This window comes from Sinocyclocheilus grahami, unplaced genomic scaffold (genome assembly GCF_001515645.1).
Source record: "Sinocyclocheilus grahami isolate Dianchi unplaced genomic scaffold, SAMN03320097.WGS_v1.1 scaffold679.1, whole genome shotgun sequence".
Classification (NCBI taxonomy): Eukaryota; Metazoa; Chordata; class Actinopteri; order Cypriniformes; family Cyprinidae; genus Sinocyclocheilus; species Sinocyclocheilus grahami.
The window spans coordinates 660,376-669,044 of record NW_015505858.1 but is presented as its reverse complement, the minus strand read 5'-3'; positions in this window follow the sequence as shown (position 1 = coordinate 669,044).

Sequence of the window (8,669 nt, the reverse complement as noted above, 5' to 3'; positions counted from 1 at the left end):
TATATATATATATATATATATATATATATATATATATATATATATTAATAAAACTAACTTTATTTGGATATAAATTAAAACTCTTTATATACTGTGTGTGTGTGTAAACATTTAATTTATATCTAAATAAAGTTAATTTTACTTTAATTTATGTATTCAATTTACACTACTTGCTATAGGTTTATAATGTTTTTCTATTTTTATACTTATGCTAACCAAGGCATTTATTTGATCAGAAATATTGTGAAATATTTTTACAATTTAAAATGACTGATTTCTATTTTAACATATTTTACAATGTAATTTATTCATGTGACGACAAAGCTGGATTTTAATTACATTTTAAAATATATTAAAATTAAAAAAAAAAACAGGTCATTTAAATGGTCATACTATATTTTTCAATATAGTTTTCATTAAATGAATGCAGCCTCAGTGAGCATAAGAGACATTACAAAGATTGAAAAAATATTGAATAATTCATAACAACAGCATGCATAAATATTTATGAAATAAAAATGCTTTCATTGCTTTTAAATGGAGTACAGCATGTCACCGGAGGAACTGGAGATTTCTTGAATCACTTTCTATTTTAACATATTTTACAATGTAATTTATTCATGTGACGACAAAGCTGGATTTTAATTACATTTTAAAATATATTAAAATAAAAAAAAAAACAGGTCATTTAAATTGTCATACTATATTTTTCAATATAGTTTTCATTAAATGAATGCAGCCTCAGTGAGCATAAGAGACATTACAAAGATTGAAAAAATATTGAATAATTCATAACAACAGCATGCATAAATATTTATGAAATAAAAATGCTTTCATTGCTTTTAAATGGAGTACAGCATGTCACCGGAGGAACTGGAGATTTCTTGAATCACGACCGTGTTACAAAGCATTACTACAAATGATAATAATAATAATAATGCGGTCTGATGTCCAACCATTCAGACGTATTAATGTTTGGAGAAAACATTGTTTTATGTGATGATCTGAGCAGTTTCCTCATGGGAATCATTACTCCTGGTAATTGCTTTTCAAGGCTGTATAATGGTCAAAGAAACATTTCACGAGACCAGGTGCACACGATGTTCCTGTAAAACATTCTAAACACTCCAGACAGCATTCCAAAAGACTGGAAACAGAGAATGGCCCTACTCTATGACAACTTTTGGGCACTGCTCAGCATGCTGGGAAAGCAGCGTCCCTTCGCATCCTCCTTTGATGATCACAAATGAGTTCCAGGTGTTGTGGTTGCCAATGGCAACGCTGGCACGTGCTCTGAAGGCTAGAACAGTGGTTCCCAACCCTGGTCCTTGAGGCACCCCAACGCTGCACATTTTGCATGTCTCCTTTCTCTGACACCAATTTCAGGTCTTGAAGTCTCTACTAATGAGCTGATGACCTGAATCAGGTGTGTTTGATTAAGGAGACATGCAAAACGTGCAGTGTTGGGATGCCTCAAGGACCAGGGTTGGGAACCACTGGGCTAGAACATAGGGATGAAAGGGGAAAGAGGAAAGAGGAAAGAGGAAATAGGAAAGAGAATGAAGCAGGGAAAACCATGAATGAATGAACAGAAGCCCCATAATGCATGAAAAATATCTATCTATCTATCTCATGTTTTTCAAACAATGAAAAACTTATGTGAACCTAATGAAAACCTAATGAGTTTTCTGAAAAGAAAAAACAGGGTCTTCTAATCAAATTAATAAAGTCCAAAATTCCAAAACAAATTATTTTTTTTTCACAAATGCACAAATTCTCACAGAAGTGAGTTATAAGAATTTGGGGGGGGGGGGGGGGGGGTTTTTTCACAATTTGATGAAAATGTTTTACTGTAATCATAGAGGTTCTTACCAAAAGTAATAATTTTTAAGATGTCATTGTTTAAACAAATGTAACAAATTATTCTAGTCGTGTACAATTTATTCTGACTGTAAACAAATATTTTTTTTTTGTGCAAGAGACAGAAAGTAAAAAAAAAAAAAAAAAAAAAAAAGAACAAGAAAATCCTTTAACATGCTCAAAATAATTCAACTGAAATACCTGCGTAACATGGTCTACTTATTAAAATGTTGAAAATGAAGCAGACTAATCACACGAGGAAGGTCTCTGGAGACGGCAGAACTGAAAAACAACGGAACAAGTGCTGGGGAGGGCGGCCATGTGTGCTCAGCTGTTTGTTATGTGGCAACAATTGCTTTTCCCAGCTTCATTTCAGAAACCACAAATCGTTCTCTAGGCTTTGGACAATCTGTTCTTCCAAGACTGTTTTCACAACATGAAGTGAGTGCCATTCATCAGATCTTACAATTACATTTTAGCCAACATATGGGGCTTATCGAGTCACACAGACTAAGAAAAATCAACTATTCTGAATCTACATAATACACATTTTGAACCAACAATATCCCATTTACTGTTGTCCAAGTTACAGTGTTGCAATTAAAAATTTTGCTAATTATATTAGGGTTCTATTATGCATTGCAGCACAACATTTTGTAGTTGCTATACTAGAAAACTGAAAATATGCAATACTGAAATGACAGTTTCTTATGTTGCAATTTTACACTTAGATAAGACCATTTCAAACAGGCTAAACTAAAGCAGTGTTACTGAAAACACTTCCTCTTTTACTGTACAGTATCTAATCCAGTGTTGAAATGAGCACACCGAACCCGTTTATGGCATACGCAGAATCAGTTTCACGCCCAGAGTGTGTAAAACACACTAATCCTATGAATACTGCACTGCTGAAGGAAATGAAACAGATGACAAGAAAAGGCATGAAGTGCAGTAAACTCAATCTTTTGCATGCATTATTCACTTTGCTGCGTCATGGAAAGGACGACAGGTTTTCGTTGGGTCTCACTGCAGATTTCGGCTCCCTGGAGAGATCATGTGAACAATGATTTTCAGTGGAAGAACAATAATCAGCCGTGGAAGGCTTAGAGACAAATCTGTGCAGATTTTACAATGTTTTGAGGAAGCTGAATCAGAAACTGGAACAATCAAAACATTTACGCTCTGCCAAGATCATCGCATACTGCTCTGAAGAGCTCATCCAACAACTCTGAACTCCATCTCGAATCGGTCAGTCAGCAGACTTATTTGTCTGATTAGAGGAGGTGCTCCCATGCCATCCTCTATCCTAAACACATCTCAGATATAACTGTAGTAATAGAAACATGTGACCTTGAATTACATACAATGCATTATATGTACAGTGGCCTGAAATGTATTTGGACCCTTAAAATGTCTAATTGTCAGTGCATTAAGTAATAAAATATCACACCAAGTGTGTAAATATATAAGAAATGTGTTAGCTTCCTCAACACAGTTTTTATCAATTGAACCCGAAGTAGAAAGATATTGTAAAACTGATAAATTTACTCTAAATACAATTATAATTCATATAACTGAGACAAAGATGATGAATTAAATATTTGCTATAAAAAAAGATCTACGATGTCATGTAGGGACGTTGAATCCTTCTTGAATCTGTTCATTTACAAGAACCGTCTGAATGACCTGATTCACTAGAATGAGTTGGACTTTCCATCGGAACAGAGAGAGGACCGTTTAGGACAAACTGATTCACTAGAATGAATCAGACTTCCAGCGCTTATGAGAGCGAGAGGAGTAAACGATTTACTAGAATAAATAAGATCTGCCATGAAAGAGAATGAAACATTTTGGACGAACTGATTTACTAGATCGTTTATAGCGAATCTATTACTGACTTTCCAACCCTACATTTGAAAGAGAAACAATCGTTTAGGAAGTACCGATTTAAAGGAAATATTCGAACCTTCAGGCATTACATTAAAGAGAATAAAACTGTTTAGGACTAACCGATTCACTACCAGTGGTGTATAAAATACCTGAAAGCCATACTCAAGTAAAAGTACAGATATCTTACCAGAAAATGACTTTGGTACAAGTTGAAGTCACCGTTTAGAATATTACTTGAGTAAAAGTCTTAAAGTAGGCCTATGTGATATTATTGTACTTAAGTACGAAACTTTTTTTTTTTTTATCTTAAATGTACTTAAGTATTGAAAGTAAAAGTACAAGTAACTGCAAAATGGAAAATAAGCAAATAAATATATATATATATATAAAACATTTCATACACAGCTTGAGTAGCAAGATTGTTCCGTTTTAACTCTTTCTTCCATTTTGTATTTTCGGGTAAGAATAAGAAGCACTTCATCCGGTACTTAGCGTCTTTCATTCCAACATAAGAACACATTTCTGGAATCTGCATCTGAAATAGCATTTAGATGTTTTTACACAGTTTATGTATCACAGAGGGGACGTGGATGCATTTAAACTGCAGTTACAGATGCATAAATAGGCCTAATGTTTTGGTTTTAACATAAAATGTTGAATACTGATATTTGAAATAATTTAAAACATGAAAAAAAAACAGTCGACATGTGAAATTAAAACCGCCAGTAGGTGACAGCAAGTGCTTAATCAGTGAGTCATCGAGATTCAACCGATTCGTTCAAACGGCTGATTCATTCAGGAACAAAGCATTTGACTGTGTTAATGAGTGAATCCCTGAATCATTTATTCAACCGATTCGTTCAAAAAGCTGATTCATTCAATAAGTAAACACCATTGCTCAGAGACGCAAAACAGTGCTGTGATCTTTGTTTGGAACTATTTTCGTTGGCAAAATTGAGCAAAAACAAGCAATATTTTGTCTAAAATGTAAGTCACTTATTGCTTTACTGAACTTGTATTAAATGATTATTAAATGTGCTGAAATCTGCAGAAAAACGGTACTCTTTGTGCGAGTTAACTATATTAAATTATATAAATATAAAAAGCATACAGAAGCATTTCTTGCCATCTATAATTTAGAATGCCTGGAGTTTTAATAGTGTGTGTGATTTGGTGATATAGCCTACTTGATAATGTCAGATCGCACATCATTACAACAACACTTACCACATTATCGCAGACGACGCTGTACTATTACTTCGTTACAATACACCACTGTTCACTACAAACTACAAGCGCTTATGAGAGTGAAAGCGAAACCGATTCACTATAATGATTCACATTTTCCAGCACAAGATGAGTGAGAACCGTTGCATCGAACGGATTCCGTGTCATGCCTAACAACGCCCTTTAGCTGTTATAAATTCACTGTAAACCACGGCTTCATGGGGATATTGCTTTTATAAAACGGTTATTCTGTATACGTAGTAAGGTTTCACAAAATAAAACAGGGCAAATAAAGTGTAATGATATTAATAAAAACATTCTTCCACCAATGTAGTTCCTCGAAATGTTTGTGGTTGCAACAAAGTGGTCAACACACATACTTAAACAAAGGTGTATGTTTGTAGAGTAATTTACAACAGCTTCGAACGCGGCTCAGCCAATCAGAATCAAGGACCGGAACTATCCGTTTCATAATAAAATTATTTGGAACTTTTCAGCACTTAATCAAATAAAACGAGAACCGTTTGGGACGAACCGATTCAGTAAAATAATTCGAACTTTCCAGTGCTACAAACAAGCAAGAAAGATCCGTTTATAGGACTAACCAATTGTTTTAAATCGCTGAAAGTAGTCGTTTGTTAGTACACAAAGTGTTTGAAGTATAATCTGTAGGCTACTTTTAGTTAGTTATTCCCCAGTAGGCTACTGAATAAAACTTTTTGGATTTTCACAATACAGTTGATGTGAACCCTCAGGTGCACTACGCGGTGAACGCCAGCTCATCCAGTGTTTCAAATGATCACTTTACCTCAGATTCCCACTGTATCAACCCCCACAAACACCTACAGTCACGCTCACATTCCTCTCAAGGTGTTTCCATGACCCTGCTCTGTGTTACATTCACGAGCGGTTGGGTTCCTGTCTGTCATAGCGGGATTTCAGAGTCGTTCCCGACAGAGAAGGGATAGGGTGACTCTGAGTGGAGGTATTTTTTCGACAGAAAGGATTCCCTGTGAGAGGCTCTAATTACGGTGAACCCCTGTCATGAGTAGGCTACAGAGGATTATGACAGAATCAAGTCGATGAAGTAGGCTAGGCTATAAACAGTAGGAAGCATATGAATCAAACAAATCGATTAGGTTACCATCATTTAGGCCAGGGTTCCTCAAATCTTGCCCTGGAGGGCCAATGCGCTGCAGAGTTTAGCTCCAACCCTGATCAAACTCCCCTACCTGTGATTTTCTAATGATCCTGAAGACATTGATTAACATGCTCAGGTGTGTTTGATTAGGGTTAGAGCTAAACTCTGCAGGAAAGTGGATCTCGTGGGCCAGATTTGAGCATCCCTGATTTAGGCTATATACCACGCAAAGAAAATTAATGTATGTAGCCTATACTTTCTGCTCTGTTTATTTTCCACTGACATCATATTTAAATTCACAGTGACTTTCACGTCATAGGAAAGTTTGACTTCATGGTTGAAATAGTTTTTTCTTTGCTATATTTCATTTTCTAAACCTACATTTGAAACTCAGAATATAGCAGGCTTGGCATAAAATATTCTAAAAAAAACAAATGTCCTTGGCTATTAATATTTGTTTCAGGTATATGAGGGTGATTTATTAAAAGTCACACTGAAACTGAGATATAAATTCTAAAACTATGTTGACTGGGTTGAAATAATGTATGATTTGCCTTAAGAATAAATAGCCTATAAAGTTAATTTGCGCGACTGGGTGTTATGGTTTAAGAATTTCGTTGGAAAAATTAGTATTTGTGATGTACTTTGGGGATGACAAAATCAGCAGTAACCTTTTCACATGAAATTATTAAAATAATAATTTCCTTACATAAATCACACCATTTCCTGAGAAATACCAATTCAAAGTTCCAGTGAACTCATGGATTGTATTACCACAGTATTGGCATACACTCTTATAAATAAAGGTGCTTCACGATGCCATAGAAGAAGCTTTTTGTCTAAATGGTTCCATAAAGAACCTTCAACATCTGAAGAACCTTTCTGTTTCACAAAAGGTTCTTTGTGGCAAAAGAAGGTTCTTCAGATTATAAAAAGATAAGAAAGAGATGGTTCTTTAAAGAACCTTTGACTGAATGCTTCTTTGTGGAACCAAAAATGGTTCTTCTATGGCATCGCTTGAAGAACCTTTTGAAGTACCTTTATTTTTAAGAGTGTATATAAGACTCAACCTTCTGGTTCTTCACACCAAATCTATTTGTAGTAGGACCAAATAAGAAGATAATTTAACGGTTTGAAGTCATTAGACCGGATTCTAAAAAGCTGCTTTCTAAAGTCTTTTCCCAGTCCCGAGCCAGGCACATTACAAAAGCATAAAATTAAATAAATAAATCAATATGGTTCCTTCTATCCCTTGTGTGGGTGGGTGTCCTACAGAGACATCGGTGCAAGAGTTCAGAGAATAATCCTTGATAACATCTGCGTATGATTCATAATCACACTAAGCAAGAAACGGAGAAAATCTCGTCTCTCCGAAACAGCCTGCATATAGACTCGTGAAAGACATAAAACGCATACATGAAGATCACAGCTCACAGATGTTCCCTGCCCAACCTGACAAAATAAAATTAATAAATGATACAAATGTACTTGTGCAAAGCAGGTGGATGAATCTGAGCCATAATTGCTGCCTACTGGAAGTCCTATAATTGAATAAATAAAAAGATGACCTTCCTGCTCACGGCTTTCAGCTGATCAGTATCTTATCAATCAATATTAATTGATTAACAGGGGTTCAGATTGAGCGGAGAGGTGAAGAAGAAAGGTTATGAAAGATCAGAAGAACAATTAATAACATTCAACTGGAACTAAATGGAGATCATTTAGTCAAATATATTATATTTTTTTTATCAATTGATCCCAGTGGAGAAATTCAGGAAATATCACTCCACAATCATAACATCTATTTAAAAAAATATATATATGAGGATATGTATGGGTGTGTCTCGGTATTCACAGAGCACTTTAACCGCTCAAGTGCTCTTGTTTATGTGAGCTGAGTTGATCTGGGAGTTAAAGTGGCTCCCTGGAAACCGTCGCCAAGGAAATAACCAGCTGGAAACACACCGGGACCACTGGGAACATTCTCCAGCTTAAATCTCCTAAAGATTTGACACGTCTCTCTGCTGTTGAGCTTAAATCCTATTTATTGAAACTCATGAATGCTGCATGGGATTATTTTCAAGGCCTGTACTGTTGAATAATTAAATGTTTTATTTTCTAATCCTCTAACAGAGCACAGCTCATCATATCAATGACTTTTATCCTTTGCTTTAAGACATAGCAAGTCTGACTATACTTTTTGTTTCTGTTCTTGATGTTTAAGAACAAGTTGTAATGAACCTATACTGTGATTATGCACACATATGCATTTGTATCGATACAATCACATGAAAGTCCTATTAAATGTGCCATAAAATAAATCATTTTAAACGTATTTTATCTAATTTTCAAGACATTTCTCGTTTTCATTTAGTTTAACTTGATGTACTTAAATAACTAAAAATATAAATAACTGTAATAAAAATATTAATAAATTAAAAATAATAGAAATGAAATAACTGAAATAAACATTAAACTGAATTTTTTTTTATAAATGACAAAACCACAACAAAATTACTCAAACTTTAGCTAAAATAATTGATGATTAAAA